Genomic DNA, 18033 nt, shown 5'->3' with positions numbered 1-18033 from the left:
ATTACGTAACTCGAGTTACTTACTTGTAATGCACAACACTGGTGATGGCGACGGGCCACTGAGCTCCAAAAATGACAGAAAAGCTTGATAAAAGTAGCATACCAGTATACAATCATACTCCAAATTTTCTGAAATCATAAGCTAGTTTTTTTACCTTGTGTTCACTCTGAAGAATGAGCACGACCTCTTACATCCAGCCGCAAATGTGGACATCAGAATGGACATGTACTGCTAACTTAAAGCGTCCAGTCACGCTGTCAATCATATGATGATATATACAGTAAGAAGTAAACATACAATCAGTTGATGTTTGTCTCGGCTTCTACACACAATCTCTCTGGGGTCACGTCATACAATCAAACAAGCTAAACCAATCGTAAAGCACAGAAATAAACTGCATTATGGGTCGAACTCTATATCAATAGTTGCACAAGATGAATTAAGCAATGTTGCCAGGAGATAGATGTCGCAATATGAATGTAAGAAGTGTATGCTAGTTTGTCAACAGGAGACTCTGTCTAAATGACTATTATCAACAACAACAACAATTGCTTCATGTCAAAACAGAAAATCAATGAAGAAGATGGTGATGGAAGATACCAGAGGATGGTGAAAAGGACAACAATTACGTGTGTTGTCTGCTTTGTTCATGATCACAGTGTATGCAGATAACTGAAGATTTAGGTCTGAAACATATTCAAGTACATTACCGTTTAAAAGTTTTGGGGTCGGAAGAATTTTATATTTTTGAAAGATTTAGCTCACCAAAACTGCAGTTATTTGATCAAAAATACAGTAAAAACAGTAATATTGTGAAATATTATTACAATTTAAAATAACTGTTTTTTATTGGAATATATTGTAAAATGTAATTTATTCCTGTGATCAAAGCTGAATTTTCAGCATCATTACTCCAGTCTTCAGTGTCACATGATCCTTCAGAAATCTTTCTAATATGCTGATTTGCTGCTCAAGAAACATTTCTGATTATAATCAATGTTGAAATCAGTTGTGCTGCTTCATATTTTTTTTTGTGGAAACTGTAATACATTTTTTCAAAAATTTCAAAAGAACAGCATATATTTGAAATAAAAATCTTTTGCAACATCAGAGACACTGTCAATTTTGATCAATTTAGTTTGTCCTTGCTGAACAAAAGTGTGCACAAATAAATCATTGTGCTACAAAATGGGTCACCGTGCAATTCAAAATGTGCATTTCATTGCAGCATTTTATGTCATATGTACAATGTTTTGGCCCAGCTTGCACGTCTGCATTAGAGTACTTTCATACAGTGTGTTTCAGGTCTAAAGAGGGACTGGAGTCACATTGATGCTCCTCTCAACACGCCTGTGTTTCAGAGGTGACAAATGAGACTTCAAGCTAGATAAATAAACAGTCCCACTAGACCTGGAAGGGAAATTGGGTCGGAAAAAATGAATCATTGAGAGTTATGACAGCGAGAGCGAAGCCCTCCCTGGCTGCAAAATGATGACAAAATATTTAATCAACGGCTGTTAAATCATCAGTCCATCTGAAAGCGCCAGAGCAGCTCAGATGGAGCAAGGATCCGTGTAGATCCATAGGTTACCTGAGCGCTTCGGCAAACATTTACAGCTTACAAAGAACCGCAGCTGCGCCCAACACAATTTCAATTGGCATTAATAAGAGGACATTTGGGGTGAGAGGATTTTCATTTCACAAAAACGAGACCTTCAGTCCTTTGGAGGCAGCGTCAGATTAATGCTTTTCTCATTAGATAATAATCTTTCCACCTCAGGAAGATTTTTTATCTTATTCACCTCTGGCATGCGATTAGGTCATTCATCAGCGCAAACTCTCACACACTTAAGGAGCTCGGTGCAGTCGCCTGAATGATGCACTTTCCTGCTAATATATAAAACATCCTGCGGGCGTCCAGACCAAATGAAAAGGAAACGGGGTTGCGCTTCTTAGAGGGAGGTCAATAAACTGTGACTGCACACTTGTGGCGCAAGAATGGAAAACCTTCAGGGAATTTATAGCCGTGTGATCCGGAGTGACTTCTCATTTGTACCTCATGATAAGCCAAAGGCCAATATGAAGATCCCTATTGTGCGTCAACTGAAAGGGTTTGATAGCAACTGCTACGTAAATAGAGGTGCTCAGTACGCCAGTGACAGTAACTGCGACAAGGAGCAGATTGAATTATAATAGAAGTAAGCAGGTGGTGTGCAAAGATTTAATACAGTCAGATGAAAATGTGACAGAAGAATATGCAGGTGATCTGGGTAATAGCGAGTTGTGTCAACAAATGAACAAAGTTGGAGTATTGATTTACCGTGAGAAGAGTCTTGTGCTGGGGCCAAATGATGAAGACTTTATTTGCATAGACGGACAACAGGAAAACGCTTCATTTGTGAGGTTTGGATAAAAAGTGATTCGGTCAGGAGGAAGTTTAAAGACTCAAGGCAACTTGATTAACTAAAATGGACGGTTCTGACTCTAGATTCTGATGAGCCACACGCATTTGAATTGCAATTTCAAATTCAGTTTTGACTTTTGAAGAAAATAGAATTAAAATTATATGAAATTCAGAGAAATTCATAACTGAAATCTTTAACTAAACAAATTTTGAAGATTTGTAGCATTGCAGAGAAACAACAGAACTTGCGAAAGATAGAACAAAGGAATGTGAAAAACAACAGAGGGATTGAAAGCGGGAATGATATAACAACAGAACGATAAAGTGATAGAACATAGGAACATCAGAACTTGATAACAGAATAATAGAATGATTGAAAGAACAAACAATAGAACAATAGATAGAATGAAGACCGATAGACATAATTAGATCGATAGACAGGCAGAATGATAGAACGCTCACTAGATAGACAGAGCGATAGAAAGAATGATAGATAGATAGATAGATAGATAGATAGATAGATAGATAGATAGATAGACAGACAGATAAACAGAAAGAACGATAGAGCGATAGATAGACAGGTAAATAGATGGATGATGGAGAGAGATAGAAAGATGAATGGATGGATGACAGAGAGATGATGGATAGATAGAAAGATACGTAGAACGATAAATAGAACGACAGAATGATAGAATGATGTATGGATGGATGGATGGATGGTAGAACACTTACTAAAGAGATAGAACAATGGATGGATGGATGGATGGATGGAATGGGAGAACGCTCGCTAGAGAGATAGAACGATAGATAGAATGATAGAATGATGTATGTATGGATGTATGGATGGATGGTAGAATGCTCGCTAGAGAGATAGAACGATAGATAGAATGATGGATGGATGGATGGATGGATGGTATGGTAGGACTCTCGCTAGAGAGATAGAATGATAGAATGATGATGGATGGATGGATGGATGGATGGATGATGGATGGATGGATGATGGATGGATGGAATGGTGGATGGATGGAATGGTAGAATGCTTGTTAGAGAGATAGAACAAAAAATAAAATGATAGAACAATAAATAGAACGATGGATGGATGGATGGAATGGTAGGACTCGCTAGAGAGATAGAACGATAGATAGGATCATAGAATGATGATGGATGGATGGATGGATGGATGGTAGAACACTCACTAGAGAGAACGATAAAACAATAGATAGAATGATAGAATGATGGATGGATGGATGGATGGATGGATGTATGGATGGATGGATAGAATGGTAGAACGCACGCTAGAGAGATAGAACAAAAAATAGAATGATAGAACAATAAATAGAACAATGGATGGATGGATGGATGGAATGGTAGGACTCTCGCTAGAGAGAGAAAACGATAGATAGAATGATAGAATGATGATGGATGGATGGACGGATGGTAGAACACTCGCTAGAGAGAACGATAAAACGATAGATAGAATGATAGAATGATGGATGGACGGATGGATGGATAGAATGGTAGAATGCTCGCTAGAGAGATAGAACGAAAAATAGAATGATGGATGCATGGATGGATGGATGAAATGATAGAACGATGTATGGATGGATGGATGGATTGGTAGAACGCTCGCTAGAGAGACAGAACAATAGAGTGGTAGATAGAATGATGGATGCATGGATGGGTGGATGAAATGATAGAACGATGTATGGATGGATGGATGGATGAGATTCACTAAAACACTAAAACCACAATATTTGAAGAGAAAAGATCCACACAACAAACAATCTAATCAACTTGATTCACTATTTGAACTCGTTCTTTCCCCTGGACACTGAATACACAACAGAAACAGAACACAATGACCCGAGAAGAGCAGCACAAAACAGTCCACACACACTCCAGTCTTTCAAGACCTTCTCCACAGCAGTAAATGACCACACGGCCTCGTTCGCTCAATGTCAGCTCGCGTACAGGACCGAAAGACTGGAGCGCTCATGAAAGCCTTCCGTTTAACACTCGTTTAATGTATTCTATCGGTTAGTCTTTTTTTCTTGTGTACTGCATAGCAATGTGTCCCTACTGCACCGGCTGATAAGACATGAAGAAAGTGAGGTTTGGATCGCGTCCCAGTCGTTGTGAAATTATGTTCCTTTCTTTCTGGCTTTCGTTGGTTCATTCAGCCCTCCTCCTGCCTTTCTTTTATGCGTCTGAGCGTCGCTCCATGCAGGAAGCATTTCACACTATATTTTATTTGTGAGGGAGTGCGTCACACACAACACAGGGATATTTGTGTTTTTTACCCTCTTCAATCAGAAGCGCCAGACATCTTTGATTACTGCAGAGCTGAAATTGCTGTTTACCGGGCATCAGGACCAGGCTTCCCTCTTCCTTTCATTTCTCTGAGGAACTGTGTGATTTTAGATGATAACCTCCCTCTCAGGCTATGAACAGCTCATCAACCTCTGACTGTCTGTTCTAGACCAACTATTATCTATTCCTTTGAAAAGGAACATTGGTTTCCGGTTATAATGCAGGGCTTTTACGGATAAACATTTCCTAATATGTTATTCGCTCTGATGTCTGCTTGATAAGCATCCGGGTTGATTATGTCTGAGTCTGACACATTTGCAGATTATACTATCAGTCCAGATCCTCTTATATAAAGCTGACAGGTTTTGACATTTGAAAATGTCTGGTGCATCAACATTGTCTAGACCTGCAAAGCGTTTGCGTCTACAACATGTTGCTTAACCAGCAAGACTTTCTTGGTTGACCAAGTTCATTTGGTGACCAGAACCAAAGCACCACTAACCAGCCTAAAGAGCCTTTATAGTTGATGCAGGTCTGAACTGGTAATGGTATTTTAATCTAATTTTCATTCTATTCTATTCAACATGATTCTCTGCTGCTCAAAGCCCCATTAAATCAAAATGGGAGTTTAATGGCTTTTTGAGCATGACCTGTTAGCTTTGAGGGCACTAATATGCTAGTACTTTGGTAGTATTTTGCTACCTTGGTACCAAAAATAAAATGTAATAATTAAAAAATAAAAGAAAATAACAGTGTCAGTGTTCAAGGTTCAGCTGGTTAGCATGGGCCAACAAGGTCTAAAATACTTACCATAAATGAGTGATAAAAATAAAATAAAATAAAATAAAATAAAATAAAATAAAATAAACAAAATAATAAAATAAACATAAATAAACAAAAAAAGAAAATAAATAAATAAATAAATAAAAGAAAGAAAAACAAAATAATGTGTCAATGTTCAAGGTTTAACTGGTTAGCATGGGACAAAAAATGTCTATAATAATTATAGAGAGCTAACTAAAAAAACATATACAATTTGTTTTAATTTTATTTTTTTTATTTTTTTACTTTTTTAATATATAAATGTGTGTGTGTGTATATATATATATATATATATATATATATATATATATATTAAAAAAGTAAAAAAAATCAATTAAAAAAATAAATTATATATATAAAAAATAAATTTTATATATATATATATATATATATATATATAGTAAAAAAGTAAAATAAAATAAAAATTAAAACAAATTAAATTAATAAATAAATACATAAAAAATTAAATTAAATTAATGCTGTTAATGTTCAAAGTTTAACTGGATAGCATGGGCCAAAAATGTCTACAATACTTATAGAGAGTTATTCACATGATAAGTGATAAAATAAAAATAAATAAATAAATAAAGATAACAAAAAATAACAAAAAAGTTAAATAATACTTATAAAAGGGTCTATAATACTTACAAAGAGCTATCCATATAAATGAGCTATTAAATAAATATGAATAAATGAATCAACACTCAAAAAAAATGAATTGTTGGATTTACTTAAAAAAGAAGTGTCAAGTGGTTCCATGCAACTAGACTGAGTAATCTGTACAAATAACAATTTAGCTGTATGAGCAAAAGAAATTCAAGTAAATCTGACAAAATTTCTTTGAGTAAATACAACTCATTTGAATTTTTCACTGTTACATAATATTAATATGTGCAGTTTACTTAATAATGTTATGTTTATTATGTAAGGTGAACACATTGACTTAATTTACCTCATTAAATGAACTATTTGCTCTACAAAATGCACTCAAACAAATAACTCATTGAACAAACGCTATTGAATTGAGAGCAGAATTCCATCCTAAAAATGCTATATGAGTGTGCACAGCCTAAACACAGGCGACACTCTTCTGCATAATGGTAACCACAAAATTCAAAAACATTACAGAAACTCCTCTAAATGTCCAACATAACTGAACATTAAACACTAACATAAACGAATAACATCTTTCCCTTTTCTGAAAAACACATAAAATAACACTTTAATCCCTAAATTTACTCTCCTAATGCAGTCCGTTGCAAAGCATGCTGGGACAACGTAGTTAAATCAAGTTCGTATAGTTACATGAGTTTTTTAAGTAATGTGAACAAGGGTGGTTTGAGTAAAACTAACAACAGTGAAAGTTCATTTTTTTGAGTGAATGAATGAATGAATCAATCAATCAATCAATAGATAAAAAGTACACAAAATAAAATAAAGGTGCAAATCTATCTGTATAAATGAGTGCTAAAATAAACTAAAATAATAAAGTATAGGTGTCAAGGTTCAGCATGGGCCAAAGAGGTCTGGAGTACAGAGTTATCAGTTTGCATTTCCATTCAGCTCGGCTACTTCATGATGCGCAGGAACACTTCTGTGGTTCTCATGAGCGAAGATAGCAGATTTCAAATCACGTACTTCTGACACCAGCTGAACAACTGCCTTCGAGATGAATGGGAATACTAACGAATGGCTTTCTCCAGGCATTACAGACGTCCTTGATGTACAGTAGACAGTAGACATCAAGGCACAAATATGTAAATCATAATCTGAGGAAACCACATACTCAAACAACAATAAATCCCTGTATAACCTTACTTTCTTTTAACATTGCTGTTTGTTGGTTCAGAATCGAAGCCAAGTTTCAGCTCTCTCAGGGAAAACACAACTTGGTGAAGGACATCAAGTCCATTTCTTTGAGATCATCACGATCACATCAGTGGAATCAGCATGAGAATCATCGGTTAGCTCCATGTGGATTTAAGTCATTAGTGATCAACATTATGAATGAACAGTGTTTGAAATGTTCCCAGAGCCCCGGTGCCGGAAGAACAGTGTTTCTACACACAATACTTCTTTCAAGCATAAAACTGTTCAAAGCCTCTCGAACATCCTGCATCCAGCCAATTACAAAGAACAGAGCTATTTGAACACAGTCACACAGGAAGTGGTAAATAGGCATGGTAAATTCAAACACTGCAGTGGTCCATGAGTAATTAGCGTTCTGATACTCATTTAGCAGTTAATAGGTAGAGGTGGGAAAGATCGCATTCAAATCAGCACGTCCAAAAGCAGCTTTCATCCAGAGAGGGTGTTTGTTTCACACACAACGGCTCAAAGAGATTCTCCCGACAAGCATCTGAGTGGTTAGTGCTGTTAGTACACCCACAGGAAAGAGAACAACTCCAATTAGATCAGTTAACATCTAAACTGTTTCTCCTTGGACTGAAATGAGATTAAATGGAGAGAAAATTGAGATGTGCCCCGTTTAGAAAAAGACCTCATAATCTCACATGCATCTCCTCTGGAGATTTAGAAAAGGTCACCACAATGTTTTAAACTTGCTAAAACTTGCAATCAAAAGTCAGAGATCTTAATATGAACTCAAACAATTCTTTGAATGCAACACCACTTGGAAACAATGGAAAGAATAGATCTTTTAGGGGAATATGGTTTTTCCATAATAAAGAAAAATTGGTAACACTTTATAATAAGGTGCTATTTGTTAACATTAATATAAAATGAACAATGAGTTGGGAAGTAAAGTATTAGTAAAGGCCCCGATATACTTCAAGCGAAATCAAAGGACAAACTGGTGTGACGTCATTTCGAACAAAATCAGGCCAAAACAAGTTTGTTTGGTGTTCGTTTTGGGAGTTCGAAAAAGCTTGCCAAAGCAAACTCTCCGGAAAAGTTTGCTGTGGCTGATAAACACCTCCAAACTTCCATTGGTCCGTGGCTCCGAGTTCTTTGACATGGAAATCTTCTCCGGTTCATTTCTTCTGTTCAGTCCCTCGAGGTCGGATGTCCGTGAGTAGAAACGTGAACAAAGCTGCTTTATAGTAGAAAATGAAGTTGTAAGTTGTCTAATTGAAAAAGATATTGACACTGTTTTTTCATGTTTAATACTGCAAAGCTGCTTGCTTTTAAAGAGGACCTATTATACCCCTTTTACAAGATGTAATATAAGTCTCTGGTGTCCCCAGAATGTGTCTGTGAAGTTTCAGCTCAAAATACCCCACAGATCATTTATTATAGCTTGTCAAATTTGCCCCTATTTGGGTGTGAGCAAAAACATGCTGTTTTTGTGTGTGTCCCTTTAAATGCAAATGAGCTGCTGCCCCCGGCCCCCTTTCCAGAAGAGGGCGGAGCTTTAACAGCTCGTGCTTCGGTTGCTCAACAACAACAAAGCTGGAGAATCTCACGCAGCCAAAATGAGGATTGTCAGTAACGGTGTTCAACCTTACATTGTTCAAACCGGAGTCGACACTAATGGAAAGTTACAACTTTTAGAATGAAACTGGACATTTCTGAATGGTTAGTGGATAAATTTATGTAGTTGCTGTGGAGTTGATTCAATTCATCCACTAGCATGTGCCGTCATGTTAATCTTTTGTGCAAATCCAGCGTTGAATTGACCCTCGTTTGTGAAGCAATCTGGTGTAAAATGACGGCATGTCAACAACGCTCTACTACAACAACTCTTCCTCTTCTCTAAAGCAGCTCAACATGGCCTCACCCCCTTTGTTGTGTGTTCTCAGGGGCGGGGTTTATGTAAATTTTGGGGTTAGTGATGTCACCAACCCAGGAAGAAGCTGGTTGTGGTCCCTACCAGCCGTTTGTTGTTGATTTCAGTAAAAGAAAATATCTCCCTTTGCATTGAACTTTGAGCGTCGTAACTTTTCAGATGTTGTTTATGCTCAAACAGCAACATTACACACTAACTAAAGTTAAAAAAGTGAAAACATAATCAAGGACCCCTTTAAACAATCTATTGTATAAAGTGGTATATAAATAAACGTGACTTGACTTTAATAGACTGCTGAATTGCAAACATCCATATTAGATGCTTTCTTAACTACGGTTTTCTCACCACTGTCAATTTTGTTGTGTATATATTTCGTTACTGAAAGGAAAGCGTGCAGCACATTTTCACATATCCATCTAAACATTGCACTCAGCAGCGTGGACAGCTTCAGGATGTTCGCTAACAGTATACTGCTGCTCACGTATTTCAAACTTCTTTTTACCCCAAAGCAAAGAACGAAAAAGAACTTCAAAGTGAGTATATCAGGGCCTTAAAGTCAACACATGGGACTGCATTGTAAAGATTTACAGCACATCTTATTGGTAATTAATATCTCAATTATTTCTCCTAGAACTCTATAGAGCAAATGGCATGTTGCTAAAGACTCCTGCTATCCACATTCATTTATACTACTGACTCATTTGCATCTATTTTTATATAGCCAAAAACTTTTAGGAGTAAAGGCATATTCACACCTAGGACGATAACTATAACAATAATGATAAAAATATAGCTCTAAAAATAGCTCTAAATGTAAAAGAATAACCACACCACAACGATAATGATAACAGAACAGAGAATCAATATCATTGGAATCACTTTCAGAACAATTATTTCCAGCTGATGAATGATAAAAAACATTGACAGCCAATCAGAATCCATCCGGCTTTAAAGAACTCAAGTATTTAAAGTGACAGGCGACAAAACTGCAGCGTGTGCAGAACAATATTGTGCATTAGTGTGGACGCTAATATAGTTATCTTTATAGTTAATGTTCTTGGTGTGAACGAGACTTGGCATCTGAGATAAAAGTGATATCCAAATGAAATGTAACCCAAAAATGCATACTACAGAGTAATAAAATTTTACTCTTGGCATGTCATGTAATGATCAGTTTTGTTTTGGGGACAAATAAGATTGTGGTGAGCATTACCAGAAAGCCTGCATTATAAGACAACAATATTTCTATATCCACTAAGGTTTATAGTATGTGAACAGCTCACTTTGTTGAAGATTTGTTGAAGCCGTGGCCCATCTGACAGCTCCATCTTGATTTATCAGCCTGCAAGTTCAAAAACTCTCAGGGTTGAAACTTTTAAAGTAATTGTCTTGAGCTGTTACCACATGAGCCAATAGAGTTAAGATGCTTCGTTTAGGTGGCTGTGGTCACTTTCACTTCAGGCTGAATGCTGATTTCATTCTGCACGTCCTGTGGGGAATCGTGCTCTTCTCTCTGAAGCGGCAGCGGCTCACAGAGGTGTGCTGCTGGATACAATTTGTTACACACGAGTAGCCCGGGCTGCTTTGCCATCTCCTCTAGGGGTTTTCACTGGGATAAATAGATCAATTCTTCTCTCCAGCTCTTAAAGTGACTGTTTGCCAGTCAATGCGCGACTGATGCGCCAGTGTCAAGACTTGCATGCAGGGATCAACTGCCACAACGCCTTTATTCCCAAGAGGCCTCTGTGAGAGTGAGCCTAGAATGACTCATGTAATTCTCTTTGGGGATACGTACTGCATTATAGTAGCTGGTCTAAAGGTTCGTGAACTCCAGTTCTGTTATTTTGATGTTCTGTGAATTTTAGTTGTATGTACTATACATATATATATATATATTTTTTTTTTTTTTTCAAGATATATATATATATATATATATATATATATATGGGGTGTCAAAATTAACACGTTGACGCATGCGATTATTTCAGTTTAACGCGTTAAAAATATTTAACGCAGTTAACACAGCATCCGTTTTTCAATCATAATCTGGCTAGCGTTATATTATATGATCATGCTCTTATTCACGCAAATGCTTTTAAACCATTCAAGCTCAACAAGCGACAAACGAGAATGTGCTGTTTGTGAATGTCGTGTTTGTGACATACACATATGTAAGGTCAAAAGGTTCAGAAACTGTGAATTTTAACAGGTTAACAACGCGTAAAAAATATGCATATTTCATGCGTTAAATACGTATTGTTTACGCACAAAAAATCAGCACATTAACACATAAACAACATGTGAAATACGCATTGAATGCGCATATTTTACATGTTGTTAATGTGTTAAAATTCACATGTTTTTGAACCTTTTGGCCTTCCATACACACACTACTTATGTGCTCAGAAAGACGCATGCCAGTATCGAGTTCTCTTGAACAAACAATAACACACAGAATTATGCCAAAATGCCCATTTTTTCGAGTATCCTCATAAGAGCAGTCTTAAATTAGTTAAATAACGTCTTAAATGAACTTGAAGAGTTGTGAGAAAATGAGATGCGCGTCATGTTCAGCAGCAGCAGCTCTTAAAGTGACAGCAGCCTAATAAACCAGTTGCTGTGATGATGTCTGTCATTAATGTTAATCAAAGAACAAAGGTAACAGAGAAAATTGTAGCTTTAATAAGGATTAATATATATTTAGTTTATAATTTATGCAGTGAAGAGTGTAAAGTGTTTGATAACTTACTCAATTTCTGTATACTTCCTACCTGTTAGACAGGCCACAGGTAAATATGACATTTATTATAATGGGTTTATGCGAAGATTGTTTTAAGTTCACTTTTTAAAGCCTAATAAATGTTGAAATTGATAGCTTTCATTTATACTGTAATGATGAATGTCTCTTTCATAGAGACATCAGTAGCGGTATTAGTATCAGTGATAATGGCCTTCATTCATAAAAAGATGCCATTAAACAAATATGCAAAATAAACCGTCTTTAAGTTGTTTCTGCATTAATTTGGAGAGTAACTGTGAAATTATTACAATATAAAAATGTTGAAAACTCCAATGTTTTTAATCGTGATTAATTACTTGATTTTTTTCGATTGACAGCACTAATATATATCTATATAGCACTTCAGTTCTGCTAGAGAATGTGCTTAAAATCAACTGATGGTGAAGAAATAATGCAAAGTAACTAACGCCTCACTTACCATAAAAAATAACAATGCAGTGTAATGAGCTGTTAAAAGTAATGTTCCCAAACAATGAGTTTCAGTAATTGCACCTCAATAAACAGATGAAGTTTTAGTGAGGATGGACCACTTGTGCATTTCATCGTGTTGATTGGCGCAGCGGCTCTCATAGTGATGAGCCGCCTCAGGGTTTCTGGTAAATCTGGGAGAAGCAGCATGAGTTTGAAGCCGGTTACACACCCTCGGTGATGCCTGCGAGCGAGGCATATGGCTGACTGGATGCACGTGACAAAACGCACAGGCTCATCCGAGACCTCCTGGACTGCTGCGTGAATTGCAGGTTTACAAACAGAATCGGTAAGTAGAAATGTGTTCATTTGAGAAGCAGCATGAGCTTAGCTGAATATTTATCATCTTAAAGAGACAATAACACTTATTTTAACACTAATTATGGCTAAATAGGAGCTCATGGGATCAGTGGAAATCTCACACAGGAGACTCAACTCACAATTGCTAACAACTCTAACAAGCACAAACAAATATTAGGTTTTCTTATTGAATTTGTGGCTGGATCTAAAATCTTTTTTTACTTGTTGCAATGCATTCTGTGATCTTTTCTGCAAAAGATGCATGTGATGCTGCTTTAAAATTTGTCCAAAAGAAGGTGGCATAATCGTGCACAGGTAAGATGCCTTAAAATGCAACTAAACCAGATAAACACAAGCTTGACCAGGCTGGGAGACCAGCTAAAACAAGACCTGCAAACCATCTTAGATTGCTCAAGGGGGGGAAAAAAAACAGAGTTTTAAAGGATTAGTTCACTTCAGAATTCAAATTTCTTGATAATTTACTCACCCCCATGTCATCTAAGATGTTAATGTCTTTCTTTCTTCAGTCGAAAAGAAATGAAGGTTTTTGAGGAAAACATTCCAGGATTTTTCTCCATATAGTGGACTTCAACAGTTACCAACAGGTCCAAATGTCAGTTTCAGTGCAGCTTCAAAGGGCTCTACATGATCCCAGATGAAGAATAAGGGTCTTATCTAGAGAAACCATTGGTCATTTTCTAAAAAAAAAAAAAAAAAATTGTATACTTTTTAACCACATTAACGCATTATGTAATCACGTTGGAAAGGTCACGCATGACATAGGTGAAAATACAGAGCAAGTGTTTACAAAGCAAACGTGCAAAGACTAAGTCGAACGCCCTTTACAAAAAAAAAGGTAAAACAACGGTGTCAGACAATTTTGAAGTTGGAGGAGAAAATGAGATGAGAGATATGAGAGTTTTTCACCCTACTGCGGTACTTCCACATATGTCAAGGTGACCTTTCGTGATTACATAATGCGTGGCGCAGTGCAGGACGAGCATTTGTGGTTAAAAAATATATACATTTTTTTTTAGAAAATGAGCAATCGTTTCGCTAGATAAAATCCTTAAATGCCTTAAATCTCCTATGACAACTTTCAGTGTTACATATCATCCAGGCGGAGAAAAGAACACAACAGGTAAATGCTGTTAGTGCTGTTTTCCATGTTCGTGAAGTAAATATGTTCACACAGCTTTTTAAAAATGCCGGGTGCCGGTGTTTGACATGCGTTTGACCAATCAATGTACACTTACGTCACTGGTAGTTCCTATAGTGCTGGTTTAGACCCTACTCTGAATTAAGAGCTAATTTAGTTCCCCCAAAAGGAGTTCCTAGAACTAAAATCGTTCCTACTTCATGGCAAAATCCGGGTACTTCAGCCAATAGTTCTAGGAACTATGAAAAGGTTCCTCCGGTGCGAAAGCCCCTATGGATTCCGTCACTCCCCAACCCTGCTTGCAACCATAGTTGGCAAATGATGCTTTCGGGAAACGCACCACAGAGACAGACTGGGAAGAGAGGAGTTATGTAAAATATGTAAAAAATAATGCGTTTGTTGAACGTTCAAGTATGAAAACCTATCCTAGTACACTGTAAAAATAATACGCTATATCTACTCCATAAAATTTTGGCAACAGATTACAAGCAATATTATTAATTAAATTCAACAAATAGAATTTAGTTAGAATTAATCAAATTAATTCTTTAGATGTCAACCATTTAAAATGAGTAAAATTTATACAAAAATATCTGAATAGCTAATTTTACACATTTTAAATGGTTGACTTTTAAGGAATTAAATGGATTAATTCTAACTCAATTCTTATATGTTGAATGTAATTAATAATATTGCTTGTAATCTGTTGCTACAATTATATTGAGTAGATAGAGCATGTTACTTTTTACAGTGTAGAGCCCAAAAACAAAATCAAGACCTTAAGAAAAGGCATAATATGGCTTCTTTAAAAAAACAAAACTAAAATAAAATAAATAATAATAAAAATGACAAAATTAAAGTAAAATATAAAAATAAAAACTAATTCAAAATATTCATAAAAACCATAATAGTCTGTTAATGACACTAAAACAACACTGGCATTGACACAAAACGCCTCTTCAACATCAATTTTGCACAAGATTGGCCTCTAGTGTAAGTCATTAACATCACATAATTAAAACCCCATATAATGATAATCCAGCACATCAGTTAAGAGCACATAATGAAGGAGCATTACATGCTCATATTAACATTTAAACACACACAGGTGCAGAGGAGAAAGAACACGTCAGGTCTGGCTGAGAGCAAAGATAAGATCACTGAAGCTGGATGATGGATTACACGTTAAACTTTAGAACTTTAAGCAAATCACAGGCACACCATTTGCAGGACTGATTAACGTGGGCTTTTCTGCCGTGAGGGTGATGAATTCAGCCGTGTCAGGAATCAATCGTCTCTCTGCTTAAGACAACTGTGGTGCTCTGAGAAAGGTGTTATACCTCACAACAAGGTTTTTTCTCAGTTACTCTGTGATGAATGAGAGAACGACGTACAGCCCCAACATTTCTGAAATTACAAGCTCAAAAGATTACATTTTGTGTTATTGAAGCTGGGCCGAGCGTTTGTGGCACTGATATTAACGGTGTGTTTTGCTCTCAAAGTGTTGGATGACCGTGCGTTCAGCTCGACTGCAATACGGGCTCATAAACAATTGATCACAGACCACGAAAGGAGCACAATATTTACAGTGTTTGCAGTGCAGCAAAATATTCTTCTGCTACATAATATTCTGCAAATTATTCAGCAAAACATATACAAACTCCATTCACTTGTTCAGCTCCATTTGTTAACATTAGTTTACTACTGTACATTAAGCTAGTTAACATTTACCAACAGTGAAAAATGCTTCAAAAGCATTTCTTTATCTCAGTTAATGTTAATTTCAACATTTCCTAAAGCATTAATAAAATCAAAAGATATTATTTAATGGATGCGAGCTAAAATGAACTAACAATAAATAGTTTAACAACAAATAAAGATTAATAAATACTGTAAGAAATGTATTGCTCGTTGTAAGTTTGTTAATGTTAACTATATGAGACCTTATTGTAAAGTGTTACCATTTATTTCCACTTTAAGACATTAAAAGTTCAAGTTTGAAACACTTCCATTAACTTGCACTGTTAGAATGTTCATCATTCAAAATGTAACCAACAACGATGATGTCATTATAATATTTCCATTGGTTTTCTTTCTTGCATGCTTTAAAATGCATCTAAAAGATATCAGCCTTTTCTTTCTCGCATATATTGTAGCTGAGTACACTGAATTTTTTTTTTTTTTTTTAATTTGGTAAAGGGTTTACCCAAAAATGAAAATTCTGTCATTAATTACTCACACTCATGTCATTCCACACCCGTAAGACCTTCGTTCATCTTCGGAACACAAATTAAGATATTTTTGATGAAATCTGATGGCTCAGTGAGGCCTCCATTGACAGCAAGTTAATTCACACTTTCAATGCCCAGAAAGCTACTAAAGACATATTTAAAACAGTTCATGTGACTACAGTGGTTCAACCTTAATATTATAAAGCGACGAGAATACTTTTTGTGCACCAAAAAAACAAAATAACGACTTTTCAACAATATCTAGTGATGGGCGATTTTAAAACACTGCTTCAAATCTTTTATTTCGAATCAGTGGTTCGGTTCACGTGTCAAACTGCTGAAATCACATGACTTTGGTGCTCCAAACCACTGATACAAAACAAAAGATTTGAAGCAGTGTTTTGAAATCGCCCATTTGATGTTAAAGGGGGGGTATAATGCTATTTCATGCATTTTGACTTATTTACACTGATAAAGAGTTGTATTCTCATGCTAAAAGTTTCAAAACACGAGCTGTACATATGACGGAGTATTTCTGTGCCAAAATACTCTTCCAAATCCTCTTAAATTTCGGGATCTTTTTTTCGAGTATGTGCCTGTGTGACATCAGAAAGGTCGGAATTCCTTGTACGAGTATTTCTCCCAGAAGAGCGCTTGCGCACATGTCGACCAGAGCGAGAGAGCAAGAACGCCCATCAACGTGCTTCGTTCGGGTTTACGGAAGTCATCGGCAGCGCTGCACAGGACTTGCTCGAGAAAGATTTGTCACTGTTTTTAGACCACAAAATGTCACCAAAGAAGTGTGTTTTGGTTGTGAGGGAAAGATAGCCTTGCTTCCCAAAGAACCCAGCGTTCAGTGGAGCTGAGAGTTTTGTGCTCATGTTGATGCGCTCTCAATATTTGTTATTAAAATAACCATAGAAACTGATAGTTGCAATCACTTTTTTATTGGTTAAAATGAATGGAGAATATCTCGTGTTTTTCCGTGGCTGCTCGAGCCCTCAGGATCTGCGCTTATGGTTTCATAAACAAGGTCCAGTTCCACGCTGGATTTACAGATCGTTTGAAACTGAAAGATGGAGCGGTCACAGCGGTAATGATCCCGGTCATGAGTCAGAACCACAGGTGGAGAGTAAAACTGCATCAGATATCTGTTTTGTTGGCAATAGGCGCCTAAGTGCATATAATGTAAACAACACGAATGTAGTGAATTCATTATTCATCATTCACTATACGCTATATTCATTATAGTGATGCAAAAGTTACCCATGGATAATGCGATGGTGTATTGTGTGTGTTTAAATACAGTTGTTTAGCTGAACATTGATAGCTTGCAGATGATCGCTACACAAAAGCTGCGTGTGCTCGTCACTCTTCAGCTCCGCTCACACGGCACGCCTCCAGGAGCTTGGCTGTTTTCAGAAAGACTCGGTACAGCGGTATGTATCTTTTATAAATATGATAAAACTAAAGACTTCTTCGGCGATATGAAGGATGCACTACTACTCTATAGGTACTCAAGATTAACATGAGATTGGCAGAAACTGTGTGTGATACCCCCCCCCCCCCTTTAATGGTATCATAAATGCATGCTTCTTAAGCTTAAATCATGCTGAAAAGAAAGTGGTATTTTCCAGGCTGGTCCAGCTCATACACATACTAGAGTAATTGAACAGGCGATTGGCCCTTCTATCTGTACATTCACCTTATTGAACGTTATAAGCAGAGCGTCTCTGCTATACACTGCCATTTCCCTCAGGTAATGCAAATCTAGATTTATCATTCATGAAT

This window comes from Ctenopharyngodon idella, chromosome 10 (assembly GCF_019924925.1).
Source record: "Ctenopharyngodon idella isolate HZGC_01 chromosome 10, HZGC01, whole genome shotgun sequence".
Lineage (NCBI taxonomy): Eukaryota > Metazoa > Chordata > Actinopteri > Cypriniformes > Xenocyprididae > Ctenopharyngodon > Ctenopharyngodon idella.
This window is presented reverse-complemented; position numbering follows the sequence as displayed.